Source organism: Arvicanthis niloticus, chromosome 4 (assembly GCF_011762505.2).
Source record: "Arvicanthis niloticus isolate mArvNil1 chromosome 4, mArvNil1.pat.X, whole genome shotgun sequence".
In the NCBI taxonomy this organism is placed as follows: domain Eukaryota; kingdom Metazoa; phylum Chordata; class Mammalia; order Rodentia; family Muridae; genus Arvicanthis; species Arvicanthis niloticus.
Genome location: NC_047661.1, coordinates 100,522,494 through 100,533,759, shown reverse-complemented (window position 1 = coordinate 100,533,759; position 11,266 = coordinate 100,522,494). Strand labels below are relative to the sequence as shown.

General features: G+C 38.9%; 1 long non-coding RNA gene across 4 annotated transcripts in view; it reads left to right on the top strand.

Annotated features, from left to right (window-relative positions):
• Window positions 1-11,266, top strand: part of LOC143442125 (uncharacterized) — a 37,601-nt gene that overhangs the window by 15,449 nt on the left and 10,886 nt on the right. The window contains exon 3 of one of the 4 annotated variants that reach the window (XR_013110109.1): window positions 1,713-2,468. The exons of the other annotated variants lie outside the window; for them this stretch is intronic. This is a non-coding gene — a long non-coding RNA (uncharacterized LOC143442125). Of the gene's footprint in view, window positions 1-1,712; window positions 2,469-11,266 lie in introns of those variants that run through there. 4 annotated transcript variants of the gene reach the window in all.

Genomic DNA, 11,266 nt, shown 5'->3' with positions numbered 1-11,266 from the left:
TCTCTGGAGGCAGAGGCAGGCAGTTCTAGGCTGGTCTAACAGGGAATTCCACTCCAGCCAAAAACCAAACAACAAAAATGACTTAGGCAATAAACCAAACCAAAGAAACCAGACGAACAACAACAACAACAACAACAAAATCCTCAAGATAGTTCTTTATTTACAAGTTCAAAGTGCATACTATGTAGCAGCTGATACAATTTGTAACATACATCAAACTACTGGGACATGAAACTTATACCCCAAGCCTGTCACAGGAGCCTTACAAAACTATACACAAATGTAATTTCAAAGTTAAGGTTCGAGTGATTATTGGAACTAAAAAATGTATTTTTATTTTTTATTAGGAACTTTTATTTGGAATAATCTCATTCCTAAGATTATTTTATTGAAATAAAATTAAACTAAAATTCAATATGTTAACTATTTGCCCAAACATCACCATTATCATATTCTGAAATTGTGTCATTATCCCTAAAAGAAACTGCATACATTTTTAGCAGTGAGTTTTCATTTTCTATTTTTAGACCGTTAGGTTCTCATGTACTTTATACCTCTATGGACATTTCATATAAATATAATTGTATAATAGGTGGTATTTTTATGTTTGATTCTTTTCACTGAATGTGTTTTCAATGTTTACATATCAGCTAGCTCTTTATTTATTTAAACATTTTATTCTTGATTAATGTGAGTAAATTCTTCGAATTAAGGAACTCAGCATGACATTTCAATTCAGGCATAATTAAATCCAGTTTCCCTCCTTCCTCCCATGCCAACCTCGAGCAACACACTCCAATCAATGTTGGCTAGTTGAAGTTACGGTTTCTAATATGCTCTTTTTCATTGTATTTAGGGTTATCAGAGGTTTGTAGAAATATTCCTGGTTCCTGGCATACTTGTCTGATGCCCTGGGAATCATGAGATTTTTTTTTTCCTTTTTTTTTTTTTTCTTTTTTTTTTTTTTATTATTATTCTTCTTTTTTTTTATCTTGAAGGATGATAGATCGCTAAACAGAATCTTAAGAGGTAGAAATGTGGCTGTGTAGTGAGAATTCCGGAATTTTGTTTTTTTGTTTTTTTTTTTTTCAAAAAACACAGAACTGCCGGGCGGTGGTGGCGCACGCCTTTAATCCCAGCACTTGGGAGGCAGAGGCAGGCGGATTTCTGAGTTCGAGGCCAGCCTGGTCTACCGAGTGAGTTCCAGGACAGCCAAGGCTACACAGAGAAACCCTGTCTCGAAAAACCAAAAAAAAAAAAAAAAAAAAAAAAAAAAAAAAACAAAAAAAAAACCACAGAACTACTATGGAGATGTGTTTTTATTTTAGTTCCCTGGTATGGTATATAGGGCTGCTTCAGACTGACAGAATCCACTGTTCATGATTTGCTTCCTGCTCTAGCAGGAGTGTGATTTTACCAGCTGCAGATGGTTGGTTGTTATTGTTTGGGTTTGTTAAGGAGTCATGTGAAAGAAGAAATAAGAGGAGGAGGAGGAGGAAGAGGAGGAGGAGGAAAAGGAAAAGGAAGAGGAGAAAGAAGAGAAGAAATTAGATATCCTGACTGCGAAGATCAAACTTGTCCCAAGAAATGTGATGCCCCTAGTCATCAGAGTAGTCTAACAATAACATCAGCCCCTTTCTGACCCCTGACTTTATTAAAGGATCTCTTTCCTTCCCTTTCCTCTCTATCCTTTTTTTCCCCCTCTTATCTAGTGTTAGGGGATTGGAAGGATGGAAGAAAGAACACAAGCCAAAGACGGGCCACATGGCTGCCTCACACAAAACTCTCAGGATCAGTGTTTAACATCTGCCATGTGGAGAGAGAACAAAAGCCAAATGCCATGTATGCTATTTAATTTTTTCCTCAATTTCTGTTATTTCCAAGCTAGGAAGAATCAGAAACCATCGCGAAGTATGTGTGTTGAGGGAGGGGGTGGAGGCAGTGGACCAGAGAATATCTAGAATCCACATCTGTCCATTCTTTTGCTGCTGGATCAGCTTATAGAGGCCTGTACTGGGGGAGGAAAAACTTGTAGCAGCATGAAGAAGGAAGTCTTGATTGTTAACTAGTCTTCAGATGTCAACTACTGAAAAGAGAAGATTACTGTGAATGACTGTGCTTAGAGAATGTCTGATTAACTCAGGGTGGCAAAGAAGCTGAAATTTCCTTCTAGATCAGGGGAAGAAGAATCCAGTAAATCTGAACACTAACTACATTGGAGAACAGAATCACATTTTAGAATTTTGACTGTTGTCCACTGGGCACCATGTTTTTGGTGAAGTTGTGTTATCACACTGTGCCATGAGGAAGGGGAAAGAATATACCATTGGGCTTGTGAAACAGCAGAGTCTTTTATTATTCCCACCATATAAGCAGAGTTGATGATCGATCAGGGTCACAAGACAAGGACTTGGGAGCCTTCTTTCTTCTGGCAGCCCTGAGTAGGAGCTGAAGAGGGTTCATACGCATAAAACCCACAAGCATCTGGGCTAAATTAGCAGTTAAAATTTTCACCAATCTAAACTCAGGGATTAGGGACTTTTCCAAGTGTTCCATCATTGTCAGCTGACATTGAATGTAAGGTTTTTGCCCAATGAATCCTTTGTTCCTTCTGTTCTTGGAACAGGCATCATGTTTTGGTGAACTGTTGTTGCTTAGAGGAGTTGGTCAGCTTAGGGTAAAATGGAGTCTGAAGACAAAATGGCAGTCCTTAAGACGAGTTCCTTTTATCTGCTCCCAACATTGCTGTATTTATTCTTATTAAATGAGCACATTAAATAGAAAACTACCTTCCACTAGCTCCATAAGCAAAAGATGTCAGAACACAAGCAAGAGTAAAGGACGATGCTAATAATGGAGAGTTCTCCTCATTCATAGGCTTGGATTTAATAAAACCAGCTGTGCTGTCTCTGTTTTCAAAGATAACAAAACCTTATCATTTCTGGAGCATCAGAAACTTAGCACGCTTTTAATATGGAAGGAAATTGGAAAGTTCATGAGTTCTGTAGAAGGTGTGTCTAACCTGAGGCCCATGTACTCCACAAAAGTTATGAATGCCTCACACTTTAAAATTGTAAATTAGACTTAAAACATTATGGGATTGTTTTTGGAGTGTTTTTGATACATTGATTGCTCAGCTCTCTTACTGTGAACTTCATGAATGGCATCCTGTAGTCATGTTGCAATGTCAAATTATTGGATGAGCTTTCGTGCTAAAGACTATGAAAAGGCTTCTCAGGCAATCCACTGCTTACAGAGATTCATAAATTTAGAAGCCAATGTATGGTGGTGGCTGCTGAGGGAGCGAGTCACTGTCCTCTGGGGACTTGGCTAGTAGATTACCCATGCTCCAATAGGTAGACCTGTATCCATGGGTGTATGGTCAGCAGGCATTATAATAACAACAGTGGACGACATGAAATTGGGAGGGTGACGGAAGAGGGACCATTGAAGGGTTGGAGGGAGATGATGGTGAAGTGTTAGGATCAAATTGTATAAAAGTTTACAATTTTCAAAAAATAAGTCAATTGTTTTTAAAGAAGCCACAGGACAGGGAGATTGTTCAGTGGTTAGTAACACATGTTGTAGTTCATGTGGTGGCACGTGCCTTTAATCTCAGCACTCAGGAGGTGAAGACAGATGGATCTCTGTGAGTTTGAGGCCAACCTGGTCTATAGCAAGTTCCAGTCCACCCACGGCTTTGTAGTGAGATTGTGTCTCAGACAGATAAACAAACAAATATACATACAACAGCAAAAAGAGCACACACTGCTCTTACAGAGGACTCAAGCTTGATTCCTAGCACCCAGGTAGGTTATAATGCCAGTTCTGGGGCATTTGATGCTGTCTTCTGGATTCTGTGAGCATCTATGCTCTCACATACACAAATCTTCAGACAATATATGTACATAATTTAAAAAATAGAATAATATATATTTTAAAAGCTTGTAGGTAATAAAACCAATCTTTATTATAGCTATAATATAAAAATTTCTGGCCAATGAAATAGAAATATGATATAATTTAAAGAAAAGGTATGTATTTTAGAAACAAACCAGCAAATTTTACTATGGCACTCCTAACACCCATTACCATTCATGACCTCAGATTATCACTCTTCTCTAGTTTTCCTTCCATACAATCTTGCCGCTCACTAGATTCTATTTAGGAAAAAAAAGAATTATATAAGACCTGTGGGCAGCACCTTTTCCTTATAGACTTTTCCTGGCAGACTGAACCAGCTTCCCTTTCTTATAGAACTATAAAACTTTGCATCTTAGGATTTGGGGAAGTGTGGGATGTGGCTGCAGATATGATGGAGACTATGGGGTTCAGTTGCCCTCTTTCTGGGTTCTGCAGTCCTCATCCTCCTGAGTGGAAGAATTGGAAATTAGCAAAAGTCTGCTGATTCATACACATGAAAACACATTGCTTAACATGGATCAACTGCGCATATAGCATGTCTCCAATCTTCACTGTGTACCCCAAGGTGTTCCAGCATGTCCTCTTATTGCTCTACTGAGCCTGCTCTGAACTGCCAAGGGTGAATCAGATAACTCTCCCTAGCCTGGGTATAAAGGTCTCACCATAGCCCAAAAGACAAATGGTAGATTCATGATAACAATCAAATATCATTATCATGATACCCAGAGACGTCATCAGCAAGGGAAAAAAGATGTCCCAAGCTTATCTCATATGATTGACCTTTAGAATCTCACAGAAATCCTTTTGCTTCGCTGAATAATGAGAAAAAATTGCTATGTTAATTTATATATTGACATTTTTTTAATAACAAGTGTGATGAATCCTCCAAAATCACGATTTTGTTAAGAATCAGGAAAGCATCCTTTCCATTGTACTTTGGGCATCCCTGCACACTGCCAAGCCCGTAGTCTTTGAAAGGAATCCAGATGATCATTTCAAACTCTGAAACATAAATGAAACAAGTTTTAAGGGTCTATTAACACAGAACGTGCTAATGTTTGTTGGCAAACTTCAGAATGCTCCTGTTTCCTATTCTTTGCTAAGGATGCACAATAATCTTAAAATTTGTGTCAATCCAATCCTTTCTGTGTATCTGTTAGTCTTTGATATGTAAAAGCTGAACAACATAAATTTTGAAGTAATTATACCATGCCTTATAATGCTTTTTTTCTTCCTATGATACACACACACACACACACACACACACACACACACACACACACACACACACCATGGGCTTGGCAGTGTGCAGGGATGTCCAAAGTATAATGGAAAGGATTCTTCCCTGATTCTTAATAAAATTGTGATTTTGGAGGATTCATCATACTTGTTATTCAAAAAAGTCAGTCTTTTCTTTTTTCCTCTTTTCCTCTTCTGTTTTTCTGAAACAGGGTTTTGCTGTGTAGCTCAATTGGGTCTTGGACTTGAAATCTTCTTGCCTCCTTTCCCAAGGCATAGAATTCCAGGCACGTCCACCAAGTTGAATGATCATGCCTGCGGAAGTGTGGCTCCTCCGTGGTGTGAGTCTGTCCTGAGGATGGGTTCTCTTTAAGCAATGTAGATAGCAGGTGTCCTCTAAGTGCTTTACATCACAGATAGCAAGGATGGGTTTGCAATATCACAGCTGCTCACTACCCTAACTAACTGATTCTTCACAAATACATGCACCACACATACACTACATACATATACACATTTCATATTTCACATTTCATATATATACATACATATATATTTCATATATATACATACATACACACATATATATTTATTATATATATTTATATATATTTATATTATATATGTGTATATATATTATATATATATTTTTTTTCCTTTACATCCACTTTCATTTTGCTCTATTATCTTCCAACTTGTTTCAGCATTTCTATCTTATCTCATCTATCTTGGCTTGCACTACCTGAAGTTATCAACTGTCTACGGCTATCTAATTTTATCTGTCTCCTATTACTGAAAACCCCAGTGTGCAAATCATCTTGACCGACTCCAGATAAGCCACATCACTTCCCTAGCTCTACACTCTGCATTGCTACCTCAGTGCTTTACCTCCTTAAACCCAGCACTGTGACCTGTGATGAGTCACTGTTCTCACACACCAGCCAGTGCAGGTTGCTACACCCACTGCTTGGTCTTCTCAGTTCCTTTGTTTTCCCCACAATATCAGCTCTTGGTTCTGTAAGAAAAAAAATGTTATATTTCTATAAAAGGTAATTAGTTCCAGCAGGAACTCATAGTTTCTGAGCCCTCCTCTTTCCCTGTTTAGTCAATTGAGGCAGATAGTGAAGTCGAGCTCTTGCCAAGGGCATGACATAGAGTCACCACCTAGGGCAGGAAAAAAGATGGCAGCCATCATGGTCCTGTGTGCTTGCTGGCCAGGCTTGGGCCCTGGCACACTCATTTTACAAACAGAATTGCCTTGGCAAGCCACTTTTGCTTTGTTTCATTTGTTCATGGGCTTTTCCTGTGACTCAAGATTAATTAAAATTAAAATTAATTAATTAAAATTAATTAAAATTAATTAAAATTAAAAGTCTTTGCTTTTAACAGTCTGAAGAAAATGTCAGTCAGCTGTTCTCCCTCAAAGCTAGAGCCCCTTCTGGGTTTGTGTTCATTCTCTACCCTAATCAGTGTCCAGTTGCCAATAAAAATCAAACAAAACAACTTCTTTGTGCTTTTTCTTGATGATGGTGTTACTATGACACATTCATAGTTTCTAGTCCCACCCCAGTCATCTGCCTTGCCTGGCAAGACTTCTGTGTATTTTTCTTCCTTACAACAAGGTGTGCACCGTTAGTCATTTTGTAGCCTTTTACCCTTTCCTCAGAGATGTCCGCAGGGAGGAAAGGGGGAGGAATCAACCATCTCGCTACTCTTCTCTAACTTTATACCTTCTCGGTTTTAAAGCTACTTGTTACTTCTGTCTTAATTCTTTCACCCATTTCTGTGTTAAAAAAATCTATCCATTTCCATTCACAGGACACTGTCAGTGTTTGATCATCTAATGTGTTAAGACATCACGAACTGTACACTACTATCTTCTATGGTACAAGGTCCTATATTCCCAGCATAATGTTTTGACTTCTCACCTACTTTGCAGCTTAACTGATGAGTTCCTATCTGCAGGCTCGCCCAAAGAAATGTATCTGAAGATAGACGGCTCAGAAACTATCTAAATGACAGGACAGTACAAGGGACTCTGGCTCCTTATGAAGTGAGTCAGGGCTCCATACTAAGTTCCAGGCCATCAAGGGCATAGTTGAAACCTTATCTCAAAACAAAACAAAAAAAAAAAATAAAGCAAGCAAAAATCAATACATCAACATCAACATTTTCTTATCTTTAGAAGTTCCTCTGTGCGTGTGTGTGTGTGTGTGTGTGTGTGTTGTTATACATATGTGATATATGTACTTGTTAGTGCCTATGTGCTTGCAGAGCTGGGTGATGAATGACTTTGGTCAATGTTTTTACTCTTTATTATTATTTTTTTTATATATATAAAGATACTCATTGAACTTGAAAGCTCACTGATTTGGCTAGGCTGGCTGCCCAACCGTCTTCAGGGCTTATAGGCATGCACTATCATGTTTGACTTTTTATATAGGTCTTATAGATCTGAACTCAGATTCTATGCTTGCATGCCTAACAGTTTGCAGACTGAGCAACTCCTGAGCCCCTACTTTCTTTATATATATTTTTTAAAATAAAAATACAGGCTAATGAGTGTGAGTAATTTAGAAAATATAAAACTATTTGAGGATCTTGTTGGGTGGAGTTAGTCAGACATTATTATAACCTTACTAGGTTATAAATAAAGACTAAATTCAGATGATGGAAATAAGACTGAATAAAGAAAGCCGCTTTGGGGAGTGCCCTAGGTTGCTGTCCTGGGTGACAGTGGGTGCTGCTTCTGCCTGGACACTATGGATCTGCTGTACCATCTGAGCACAGTATTCCCTTTGACTTCGCTCATCTACATGGGAGGTCAGCGTTTGAAACAGGCAGTCAATCAGACACTGAAATTTGCTCCCAGAATCTCTACCCTTTCAGTCAAAACGTGCCTCTTCAGTCCTCTTTCTACTAGGGGAACAGACTAATTTAAATGGGTACACTTTCCTTAATGACTTCAACCCAATCATTCCCTAATTATAAGTCAAAAAACCACAATCTATGGGGCTTAATTGAAATGTAAATTAATGTTTTCTTTACCCTTTCTTGTATGGTGCATGTACCTGTGTGCATTTTGTGTGTACATGGGTCTGTGCATAATTGTGTGTGTGAATGTGATTGTGCTGCTACACCTGTTTTGGCCCTGAGTGTTGTCCCCCACCTTCCATCTCATTTAAGAGCATCTTGTTCTACCACTATGTAAATCAGACGAGGCACACATGAGTTTCCCCATAGCCTCCTGAAACCATCTTCCATTTTATGATAGGAATGATCTGATTACAGATGTACGCTGCTGTGTTTGACATTGTGTGGGTTGTGGGGATTTGAACTTAGTTCTTTGCATTTGCAAGGCAGATGCCTTACATGGCTATCTCTCCAGTCTCTAATTTTCTTCTTTATCTTTTTTTTTTGTTTTTTTTTTTTTTGTTGTTGTTGGTTTTTTTTTGTTTGTTTTTTTGTTTTTTTGTTTTTTGTTTTTTGTTTTTTGTTTTTTCAAGACAGGGTTTCTCTGTGTAGCTCTGGCTGTCCTAGAACTCACTTTGTAGACCAGGCTGGCCTCGAACTCAGAAATCCACCTGCCCCTGCCTCCCAAGTGCTGGGATTAAAGGCGTGCGCCACCACCACCCGGCATTCTTCTTTATCTTTCACTAAGAGATTTTTGTTTTCTGTGAAAATGTTCAAGATAGGCTGGGGCGACACACCTTTAATTCCAGTACTTGTATGGAAGAGGCAGGTATATCTGAGTTTGAGTCCAGTCTGGTCTACAGAGCAAGTTCCAGAGCTGCATTGAAAAAAAAAATCACACACACACAAAAACAAAAAACAAACAAAAAAGTCCAACCCACTCAAAACAACAAAGAAAGAAAGAAAGAAAGAAAGAAAGAAAGAAAGAAAGAAAGAAAGAAAGAAAGAAAGAAAGGAAGGAAGAAACTTCAATTTAAATTAAACATGTCCATCCATCTATCCTGTGTTGAAGGTAACTAAACACAATTAATCTTTAAATACTAATGGTTGATCTATTTTAATAGCTAAACTAAGGACTGTGAGCTAGAACTGTTTACACTTAAAAAGGCAACACTTACGTAGTAGGCCCTGAACACACACTATGTATGTAAAACCAAAGAAAGTGATGGGTTGTGTTAATCCTACTGGTTGAGAATAAGGTTACTACTACTACAATTTTGAGGCAAATTTGAAGGAAGCTTTAATTAAGTACTGTTCAAGATGATGGACTCTGGCCAGGTTTATTCCTAGGTTCCCAGAAAATGGCTTCCAGTCACATTTTGCGTATGAAAGCAAACCCATAGGTCATCATATTTCCCATCAGGTCCAGTGGTGTGTTCTGAGGCAGACGTATATCCTGAAGTACTTCCTGTCCACGTACCTCTCCACTACATGTGGCCAAGCACATCTGGTGTAGCTGGGTGAAACAAACTTGGGTAGGGGAACAGAAACATGTGGCTTGTTATCACCCATAAACAATAGCCTACAGCATTTCAGAAAGTATCCGTCTTTGGGCAAGGGGTTAACAGGTTAGAGGCAGTTTTGTTTCATGGATCTCTTAGACACAGTAATTAAGACTTAAAACATAACTTTGGCTCTCACAGTCCATGAATGGAGTATGTGAGAAGGATTCTGAGAGCTTGTGAGAAAACTCCAAGAAAACAAGAGTCTTGTGACCTCTGTTCTTTCTAAACATGGGTTGTTCTTGGAATGTGCTTTCGTGCCCCTCCCAGGCGTAGTAAACAGGAGTGGATTTACTTCAGATTGCACATCATTTACTATTACTATTCAGATGTTGTTATCAAATGGATTGTCTTCACGAGTGTATACAGCCTAAACTCATGTGACCTTTGCTCATCTGAGCTTGCTTCATCCTCAGAATACTCTCAGAATATAGATTGTCTGATGCTCTGAATAAAGTTGCCCATTGCTTGTCGGCTTCATTTTTAGGCCCTACACTCCCAGATTCATGTCACCAACTAGAGCAGTAACAATGGGTTACTTTATCCTTTTGATCAGTGTCACCAACTGCTCTGCTTTAATGTCTCTAACTCATAGGGCAACCTTTGAGAGTCGTTCTGAGTCCGTTTGTCCTACAGGTTCCAGTGAATTGGTTGTCAGTGTAAATAAATGTCCACCTTTGAATGCCTACTGATGGCCCTGGCTTGTTGAGAAAAAATTAAAGACCTCAGATCAATGAATTCTCTGTTTTCTTTGTTAATGATGGTCTTATTACACTTCAGCTACTAGGAGATAAAGAATATTAAGTTAAATTTTATATCCAATTGTGTGTGTGTGTGTGTGTGTGTGTGTGTGTGTGTGTGTGTCTGTCTGTCTGTGGCTTGATGGTCTTTGAGTTGTTTTTTTTTTTTCAGTTTGGAAAAAGTTTGGAAGAAATGTTTTTCTAGTTCTAAGGATTAAACTTGCCTTGCTATTGAAGTAGCCTTAAAAAGTGTTATAAAAACATTTTATGGCTGAAAAACTTAAGATATAGGTTCCAATGATTTTGAGTGGTCAAAATCTGTAACATATACTTAAGGCCCTTCTGTCCACCTCGTTCTGGATGTATGGTCTACAATTGATCAGTTGGACAACCCTGCTCTGTCAATGCTGTCTGGAAAGCTGCTGGCTTAGTTTGGATTATAGAAACTATAATGTAGCATGTGTTAAGTCTCAAAGAAACCTGGCACAAATGGCTGAGGTGCCTACTAACCTAACAAAGCAGACTCTGGCCAGCTCTCTCAACATCACTCAGTACCTGTAGCTTCCCTCAGCACATCCTATCTGCCCCCAACCTGAAACCTTCCCTTTCCAGGGTCTGGGCTTCTGCTTCCCCCTAGCCAGCTTCTCTTACCTATATAATGTTTAGCTACAGTATATCAGACCCCCATGTGCTCTCTTGATCCTCTGGGCCTCTTGGCTTGCTCTTGGCCTCTTGGTCTATGGCTTCTCTCTTGATCCTATGTGTGCTCTTGATCCAGGAGCTCTCTTGGCCTTTAGTCCTTGCCTCCCCGATATTCCTCCTCCTCCTCCTCCACCACCACCTCTCCTTCTTCTTTCTTTCTTTCTCTCTCTCTCTCTCTCTCTCTCT